Genomic DNA, 10,609 nt, shown 5'->3' with positions numbered 1-10,609 from the left:
ATTTTAAAAACAGTTCATTCTGAAATGGAGGTTAATTTCCTTTTCTACGGTTAAAGCAAAATTAACCTTCAGCAAATATTTACATTTAAGGCGTGGAATTGCAGCAGAGATGGCATTGACATTTGTCAAACTGTAGTGGAACTCTCAATGAAAAAAAAAGGACTACGTGAGAAACAATTAAGTTGTTCTTAAATTTAGTAAAAAAAAAAAAAAAAAAAAGACAGATCCTTGGTTAAATAAACAGTGAAATGAATCAAACTCCATCCTAAATAATAGAGCTATTACATGCATTTCATTCCACTCATTGCTGATGGCTTAATTTTTTTATTTAAAAAATAGTCCTATTGTGGGATAATTGACATATCTAAAGTGTACAACTTAAGGGAAACCTGGGTGGCTCAATCGGTTAAGTCTGCCTTTGGTTCAGGTCATGATCTCAGGGTCCTGGGATCAAGCCCCACGTCCAGCTCCCTGCTCAGCGGGGAGCCTGCTTCTCCCTCTCCCTCTGCCTCTCTCCCTGTTTATGTGGTCTCTAAATAAATAAATAAAATATTTTAAAAAATGAAGTGTACAACTTAATAAATTTTGACATATATATGCACCCATGAAACCATCATGCTGACTTACTTTTGAAAGCAATATTATTGAGTTTTAAGTATATTATTTTGAAATCCAAATTCCCACTGGATATTCCCATTGAATAATCCATTAATTATCATATTGATCCAGTGATTCATTGTGGGCTAAAAGTTCTTTACATTACTCCTTATTTGAAGTGGCTATAGTATGCTGAAAATAACGGATTGGCAGAATTCCCTAGAACTTAGGAATAACTGACAAATAATAATAAAAGCTACCACTTAATGAGTATCTATCATTGCCAAGGGCCATTTTGTAGTTCTTTAGATATACCATTTGTAACACATACAACAATCCCACGAGGTAAGTGTTATCAATTCTATTTTACTGTTGAGCAACTGAGACTTCGAGATGTATTAGAACATGATGGAGCTGGGAACTAGATTTGCTCCACTAGGTAATATTCCCAAACTGTTCGTTTGTTTATTTTTTTATTTATTCAACAAATACACACCAGACCCTAAGTTACATGCTGAAGATACAACAGTAGAGGTGATTGGTATGGTTCCCAACATCATAGTTAGAGCCAGTGATGAAGAAATTTACTATTTCATTGATATATTACACAAATAATCAATTATAATTCTTATGAATGCCTATGGAAAGAAGTAGGAGGTGCTGTAAGAGCATGAACTGGGGTCCTGCTCTAGTTTGGGGGCAGGAAGTTAGAGGAGGCAATCATAAGGAAGTAATGTTTAAGCTAAGATTCAAGAAATGAGTGGATCTATGGTTTTTTAAGAAGGGGAAGTGACATGATCAGATTTGCAGGAGTACTTATGGGAAAGCCACTCACACAGTAGTGGGAAGTGAAGGGGGGAGAAATGTCTTTCTTGAGGCAACTGCGAGCTCAATCCTCAAGCAGGGTTGGAACCAGAACCTACTTGCCTGTGTAGCACAAGAACACCTCATCATATCTAAATATTTTCCAAAGTGGCTCAGGGTTACTTAATGCTCTCGGGCATTTAGGTTAGTAAAAGCAAACTTCCAGGAAAATTTTTTTAAAAAATCACCTTTAAACCATCTTTTAAAAAGCTCACCCAGGGGTGCCTAGGTGGCTCAGTAGGTTAAAGCCTCTGCCTTTAGCTCAGGTCATGATCTCAGAGTCCTGGGATCGAGCCCCGCATTGGGCTCTCTGCTCAGCAGGGAACCTGCTTCCTCCTCTCTCTCTCTCTCTCTTTCTCTCTCTCTCTCTGCCTGCCTCTACACCTATTTGTGATCTCTGTCAAATAGATAAATAAAATCTTTTAAAAAACTTTAAAAATTAAAAGTTCACCCATATAAGCTTTCAATGAACATGAACTCACAATCAAAACCCCACGGATATGAAACAAGCTTCCATGAGTGGGCACTGGAAGAAACAATGAAGTGTACCGAAGTTAGAATTGCAGAGATGGCAGGTAGGGTTAGAACTATCAGATTCAAAATATAAAATAAGTTCCTTTGATATATTTAAAGAGATAAGAACATTGGGTACCCGGGTGGCTCAGTCGTTAAGCATCTGCCTTCGGCTCAGGTCATGATCTCAGGGTCCTGGGATCGAGTCCTGCAGTGAGCTCCCTGCTTGCTGAGAAGCCTGCTTCTCCTTTTCCCACTCCCCAAGCTTGTGTTCCTTCTCTCGCTGTCTCTCCCTCTCTCTGTCAGATAAATAAATAAAATCTTTAACAACAACAACAACAAAAAAGAAATGAGAACATCAAAAGTATAATTAAGAAGCAAGATATTTTACATATGATTTCATTCATATCTGGAATTTGAGAAACAAAACAGAGGATCATCAGGGAAGGGACGGAAAAATAAAGTCTGATGAAATCATAGAGGGAGACAAACCCTAAGAGACTCTTAACCCTAGGATACAAACAGGGCTGCTGGAGGGGAAGGAGTGGGGGAATGGGATAATTAGGTGATGGGCATTAAGGACAGCACATGACGGAATGAGCACTGGGCATTATATACAACTAATGAATCACTAAATTCTACCTCTGAAAACAAAACAAAACAAAAAAGGTATTTACGAACTGACTAATCAAATAGATTCAAAAAAAAGAACAGAGAACTACTAGAAATTATATATGTAGATAGACAGCATTAATCCTTTCTCTCTTAAATATGTTGTGCCTATTTTCTTCCAGGTTTGTTGCTTCTGTTTAACTTAATTTGTGGAGATCCTTGTCACTCACATCTATATTCTTTGTTGTTTCAAGGTTAAATCTGTCCATCATTTGCCTTTATGTCTTTTGCAGTTTGCCTCCTGCTTCCTACTCCAAACTTACTTTAAGAACCCTTATTTTTTAATGTTTATTAATTCATTTTAATTTGGATTTTATATTAACACATATAATTTTAATATTATTTTTAACAGATTACATTTGGAAATTCTGATGCTTTCTGAGATAGATTTTTCTCTCTCACTAATGTGAAATACCACTTTTTTTTTTAAAGATTTTATTTATTTGACAGACAGAGATCACAAGTAGTTAGAGAGGCAGGCAGAGAGAGAGGGGGGAAACAGGCTCACCGCTGAGCAGAGAGCCTGATGCGGGGCTCGATCCCAGGACCCTGAGATCATGACCTGAGCCGAAGGCAGAGGCTTAACCCCCTGAGCCACCCAGGCGCCCCTGAAATACCACTTTTAATATAAATCAATTTCTTGTTCAAGTCAGTGAGAATTTAGTTCTCTTACGACTTTTTTTTTTTTAAGATTTTATTTATTTATTTGACAGACAGAGATCACAAGTAGGCAGAGAGAGAAGGGGAAGCAGGCTCCCCACTGAGCAGAGAGCCGGATGCGGGCTTGATCCCAGGACCCCGAGATCATGACCTGAGTCGTAGGCAGAGGCCAAACACACTGAGCCACTCAGGCGCTCTCTCTTACGACTTCTGACCTTACTTACTCTCCCCCCATCCTGCCAACTTCGGGTTAAATCATCAGTCCCTTTTTGTATAATAAAAAAGCATGCAAATGTTATACTGATGAGGCAGGTGATTACTATGATTATGTTTCCTTTCTTGAACAACTTTTTGTTTTTCTAGGAATTAACAATCTTTTTGTTATTTTCAGTTGCAAAGTTTCCTAGGAATCTATTCAAATGCTTGATTGGACCTGTCAAACACCTATTGTTATGATTTTCCAGACACTAAAACATCAAATAATCTCTCTATTCCCCCCCCCCCCCCCGCAATCTCTCCCTCAGAAATCTCAAGTTCTCCTGCTTTACCTGGGCTAAGTATGTTCTAGGCTTATGGTACAGCTGTCAGCTGGAATTTCCTTTAGTGCTTTCCCCCACCAGATCCTTCAAATGTCAGTATGTGGAGGTGTTTTGTCTCTAGGGAAGCAGCCTCCGGTCTCCTGCCAGGGGACATACGCCTGGAGAAGGGTCTTGATAGGAGGAAATCTAAGAAAGAAGTCTGGGGATCCCACTGTTTATATCAGCATGTTTCAGTCTCCTACCAGGAGCCCGACCCCACCTCATCTGCATATGTCTCTGGCTGCCTGTGGAAGGTAGCTCCAAAGACTTCAAAGAATGGGGAAGAAAACCTTTGGCTTGAATATCTACATAAAAACTTCAACCAATTCCTGCACCTCACTTACCTTCTGTGTACCCAGTATCACCCCAAGTCCTGCATCCTCTGGGGACTCTCAGTAGCAGCCACCCCTGCTGGAGCTCATCTTTTGCTCCTCCACTCATTTTCGACCTTTCAAAAATTTTTCCTGAAAATTTCTCATTTGTTCACACCTCCCTTCCAATTTTCTCAGTCTTTGTAGACTTAAAGTCCCTACAACCCTACACCACCCCCTCTCTCCCTATTTAGTGATGTTTCCGTAGGAGGAGATAAACTCAGCTGTATCTAACTGGAAGTCTCTAGACCTCATGGTGCCACGTATGTGTGTAGACATAGCACTATGAGCTCCACAGAACCCTAACCTCAGTGAAGCAACCACTGGTCTGCTTTGTCACTATGGATTAGTTTGCATTTTTGACAGTTTTCTCTAAGTGCAATTACACATAGGCATTCTTATTTGTCTGGATTCCTCTCTGGATAGATTGGACCTTTATTCAATTTTTAAAAATCAGTTTTCTTTTAAAAACCAGTTTTAAATGCAGGGTTTGAGAAGTTTTGATAAATGAATATCATCATGTAATCTCCACTACCGTCAAGACACAGAACATGTGAAAAGGAGTATTTTAAACTTAAGCAAAGACTTAAGGGAAACACACACTTTCCTCGTTTCAGAGAAAGCCGTTTGCTGTATGCACACAACATTCAAGCATCATCCCACGAACGCACAAAACTTAATGCCCTTTAACCTCCCTCTTCAAGTTACACAGCTGTGAGAACTTGCATTCTTGATAACTTACAGGGATATTTGTGATGGCTTCTGACCTTTTTTTAAATTTTTTTAACAAATATCCCTTTGGTGCCTTAGAAAATAACTTCAAAGATAAGGTAACAGAAGAGAGCTTATAAGGGAGTTAGATTCAAACCTAAACTACATTTGCGTACTGTTTATACTTTGATTCATTCCCGGCAGCGATTCCTCTGTCTCCACCCAGGCCACTGACCACTGAGAGAAAAGTGTCACACAGCCCACAGGTTCTGTCAGCCGTGTTGTCTCAGTCAGGGCTTCTCCTTCCCACCTGGTCTCCCAGCCTCCAGTCTCTCCCCGTTCCATTCCCACCTAAATGTGCCTGTTAATTAACCGTTCTGAAGTCTTGCATTAGTGCTGGTAAACCTTCCACAGCTCCCCAGGGCTCACAAGATAAGGTCTGAGTTCCCTGATGCCACCTTCATCTTCACAGGCTCCACCTGTTTGCTTCCTACTGTGGGCAGCCGGGAGCCATCTCCAGACAGTCACGGGGCCTGCTGTCGCCCAGGCTGGGCTGGGTCTGTTTCACCTTTCCTGACCCCAGCACAGCATGTGGAATGGCCTGGGTCTAGAAACCTGGTGTTAGGACTGTACTTGTTGCAAATGCATAAATTTACACCTTACGCTTTATTTAGAAAGCCTAGTAAGTCTTTTAATCAGCTACTGTAAAGAAATCTCAGTGATTTCTGTGAATGTGGAGATTTAGGTGTTATTGTAACTTAGAGATTTTATGCTACACATGTCACTTATTTCTCCAATACAGAGCATGACATACCTGGGTTACTTTCTGAAAAGAATCACCACTTATTCCTTTATCCAAACATTCATTAAATATCTCTTGAGCACCTCTCACACGTCAGGCGCTGTGCTGGGCATTGGCGGCTTATTGGTGAAACAGAGATATTGTCTATAACCTTACAGAGCTAACACCTCAGCTGAATGAGTCATTACGAAAGTAAGCAAAACTACAGAAGGAAGGTAAAGAGGGAGCTGTGGTGGACACCACCGCCCTGCTCACATCCCCTCAGCGCTCACCAGGCAAGCCGAAGGCTTCTTCCTGCAGGAGACTGTCAGGCTGAGTCTCTGTCAGACTTCTCTGGCCCACAGCGGGCAGGAGCATGTTCAACCCCCACATGGTGCAGGCCAACAGTGCTGAGGAATCAGCAACGCCCTCAGGAACAGTGTTCAACCAAAGGTGGGGAGAAGGGAGAGTTAAACACCCAGCTTCCTCACCCTGTGGGTGGGGCAGCTCTGGGGGATGTTCTCCGCCATCTTATCCTGCGCTGCCATAACAAAATGCCATCCACTGAGTGACTTAAACAACAGAAATGTATTTTCTCACAGTTCCAGAGGTTGGATGGCTGAGATCAGGATGCCAGGATGGTAGTTTCTCGTGAAGCCTCTGTTCCTGGCTTGTGGGCGGCCACCACATCACTGTACGCTCACATGACTCTTCTATATGTGCTCACTCAGAGAGAGAAAGAAAGAATTCTTATAAATACACGAACCCTACGGTATCAAGGCCCCACCCTTACGATCTCATTATAGGGCCTCCTTAACTTTTAGTGACCTACTCATTATCCCCAACTCTAAGTCATATTGAGGGATAGGCTTCAACATATGAATTTTGGGGAAACACAAATCAGGCTATGGAATATACTGTCTTCCAGAGTTCCCCAGTGAGACTAAACGTGTTAGGTATCTCCCAGTAGCATCTCCCAGTAGCCCATTCACTAGGGCACTCCCAATGGGTTTCTTTTTCTTCCCTCCTCATGCCTCCATCTTCCTACCACAGCTTTCTGAGACTACCTCCCAAATAAACCACTTGTACTCAAATCCCAATCTCAGGGAACCCCACCAATGACTGGAGCCCATAACAGCGACCTGACTTGTATCTGGAGGGTCTGGATGTTAGCCTTACCAGCTCTGTCAGGAGCTCTTTCCTAAGGGCTCGGTGGAAAAGCGCTTAAGGTCTTAAGCAAAGGAATGAGTCCATGTGGAGAAAGGATTCAAAGAAGTAAAATGCTGATTCAGGGCAACTACTGGGAAGCTATTTCTTCAGTCACATCAGGAGAAGACTGATCTGTGCTAAGGAGGAGGCAGTAAAGACAGAGACAGACATGGTGCCTGTCTTGCCTGTAGTCACTGCTCAACAAATATTTTTGGATGAAAATTAATGAATGGGTTTTATGTACCAAACCTCTAGATAGACTGACAGAACTTGACAACTGATTATGTCTGGGATTTGAGGAAAAAGAGAGAGTCAAGAACAATCCCAGTCTTTGGACTTTAACAGGTGGTGGATGTTGGTGCTATTTACTGAGTATGGATCATAGCCTTGAGGATCAGGAAGCTGGAGGGGTGGGAGAGAATGAGTTGTGGGCCTGATGTACCTGTGAGACATCTAATTGATGCTGAGTATATAGGTTTGAACCTAGGTCAGAGACACATACTTGGGTCCCACCAGATACAGATACTGAGTCAGCAAGCCTTCTCCAGCCACATGGGAAATGTGACCAGAAGAGGTCCACATTTTCCTACTCTCAAAATAATATTTTAGAAGGAGTATGAAGGAGAATTAATATTTACCGAGAACCTACTCTTTGCCAGGGATTGAACCAAGTGTTTATTCTTCAGAAGAGCTCCAAGAGGTATGCAATATTACCTCCATTTACAGATGAGGAAATTGAGGTACAGAAAGGAGAAGTCATGTATCCAAGTTCACAGCTGGTCAGCTGCTTCAAGAAGTCCAAATTTTGGTTAACTAAGCATCCTCAAAGCACAGACCATATCCTGTGAGTCTTAGTCTCACCGGACTCCACAATGAGCAATTCCCAAAGTCCCTCATTTGGACAACTCTCTTTCCAAGTGGTCCCCCTCCCGATGAACTTCTTGTGGTATAGTCCCAATGGAAGTTTTCTCTCAATTTCTGTCTCTGTAGATTTGCTTTTTTTGAACATATCATTTAAATGGGATTATAGAAGGTGGTCTTTTGCTATCCTTTTCTCAGCTAATGTGATGAATAAAAAGTAAAATATTTAGTATTTCCTCAACACCCAAAACATCCTTATTTCTTTTTATTTAAAAATATAGCACATCATCTTTGATTAGTTAATACTGATACACAGTCCTGAAAATGCCTTGCTTATTTTTCCTTCGGCAAAGAGTTATTTTTTGGCAAATGTTCATTAAATTTATACATTTACTTGGAAAGATTAACACTGACATTATTCAATGTTATATATTTTCTATTCTAGGCACATAGTATTTCCTTTCCAATCCACTCTGTTAAGTCAAAAGTTTCAAGAACTTGAAAAAAATTATTATTAAGGTTTTGAACATATACTATCTATATTAAAGTCTTTTCTGGTGTTCTTTTTATATGGCACATTTCCTCATGGTCTATTCTAAATCCTTACTTCTGATAGATGACAAAGCTGTTGAATTGTGTACAAACATTTTGGAAAACAGTATTAAGGCTTTTCAAAAGATTAAAAAAAAATCAGGACTGCCATATGATCCAGCAGTCCCATTTTGGAGTATTTAATCCAAAAGAATGGAAATCAGGACCTCAAAGAGATATCTACACTCCCACATTCACTGCAGCATTATTTACAATAACTGCGATATTGAAGCAACCATAAGGTCCATTGATGGATAAAGAAAACATGGTATATTCATACAGTGGATATTATTTAGTTTTAGAAAAAGAAGAAAATCCTGCCATTTGCCACCATACAGGTGAGGCTGGAGGACATTATATAAGAGAAATAAGCCAGTCATAAAAGGACAAATTCTGCATAATTCCAGGTTTACGAGGTGTCTAAAACAGTCAAACTCATAGAAGCAGAGGGTAGATTGGTGGTTGCCAGGGGCTCGGGGAGGGAGAATGAGGAGTTGCTGCTGAACAGGTACAAAGTTTCAGTTACATCAGATGCATAAATTGTAGAGATCATTATATGTTCAAAACAAATAAAATAAATAAATAAATGTTGTAGAGCTCCACTATTAAATCCAATGCCTATAGTTAACAAAAATATACACTTACTCTGTGAGAGGGTAGATCACATGTTATGTTCTTACCACAGTCAAAAAAAAAAAAATTCAATCAGAAAACAATTATACAAACACAGTTCTTAAAAGATGGAAGTAGGAATCTCTACTGCGTCATTCTCCAGATGTGAGGTAGTGTCACTCCCTATGTTCTAATTCTTTAATATGTTTGTTGGAGAGTTCTTTAATATGTTTGTTGCAGAGTTTCACAGACTACTTCCTGGTGTGGGGGTGGACATCTCACCTGAGTCATAGAAAGTTCCAGAGATTGGGCAAGCTGATAACTTGAGCCAGGGAGATGAGGTCATTCATTTTGCCAACCATTGCAATCTTGCAAAAGGCAGAGGCGGTGACATGTTTCCTGGACAGAAACTAAACCTATGTGAGAAGCCCTTAGGCAGAAGAAGATGGAAAGTGTGACCAGTGGAGTTCATTCTGGACCCTGTCCCCATCTGGACCTCTCCCAACACCTCCGTACTGTAGCCAGAGTGAACTTTTGTCATGAAAGATGATTCAGAAGACCCATCATGATCTGTCTCTGCTCGTTTCTCTCTAGCCTACTGGTTTCCTCCTCTCCTCTCTCTGCGACCCAGTTCTCTGAACATTAGTAAATTTCTTTCAGCTCCACAAGAAACTCATCATTTTCATTTTTACCTGTAGGCCTTTGTCCATGCCTATCCCTCTGTTCCAGCCCCTTTCAACGCTTCAAACTAATGCCTACTCAAGTTGCAGTTCAGACCTCAATTCCTCTAGGAATCTTTCCCTGACCCTCAAGATTGGGTTAGGTTTTCCCTTCCCAGTGGTTTTTACCCCTATTCTCCGGGTTATCCAACTGTGTTGTGACTGCCTACTAACTTGTCTGCTCCTCACTCCCCCTATACTGAAAGCTCCTTCAGGCAGAGAGAGAATCTGCTGAACATCTGACCTCAGGAGATACCCCAAGTTAGAACTTCCCAATCAACTTGCTCCCAAACTTCCTGATCCATAGATTCTGTGAGACAGTAAGTGATTGCTATTGTCTTGAATCACTAAATTTTGGAGTGATTTGTTATGTAGTAATGGATAACTAACACACTATCAAAACTTAGCGGCTTTAAACAACCATATCCCAGATTCTGCAGGGTAGTAATTGACAATCTTTTTCCTTCTGGTATCAAGTGTGACACAACTCAACAGTACTCAGCTGATGGGTGGGTTTGTTGGGCAGATCCAAGATAGCTTCACTCACATGGCAGGCACTTTTTGAGGTAGAAGGTAGACTTAGCTGGAACAGATGACCATAGGGCCTACATTTGGATTCTCCGGCATGGCTATCTCAAAGCAGACGGACTTTTTACATGGAAGCTGGCTTCCCTCAGAACAAGTATCCCCAAAAAACCCAGAAGAAGTTGCATGACTTTTTAATGACCTAGCCTTGGAAACAACATACAGTCATTTCTGTTCTACTCTCTTGGTTAAAAGAATCATAAGACCACCTAGACGCAAGAGGAGGAAAGAGAGACCCCACCTCTTGATGGGAGGGGTATCAGAGAGTTTATAGTTATTTTTTAA

Source organism: Mustela lutreola, chromosome 1 (genome assembly GCF_030435805.1).
Source record: "Mustela lutreola isolate mMusLut2 chromosome 1, mMusLut2.pri, whole genome shotgun sequence".
Lineage (NCBI taxonomy): Eukaryota > Metazoa > Chordata > Mammalia > Carnivora > Mustelidae > Mustela > Mustela lutreola.
Note: the sequence above shows the minus strand (reverse complement) of the source record.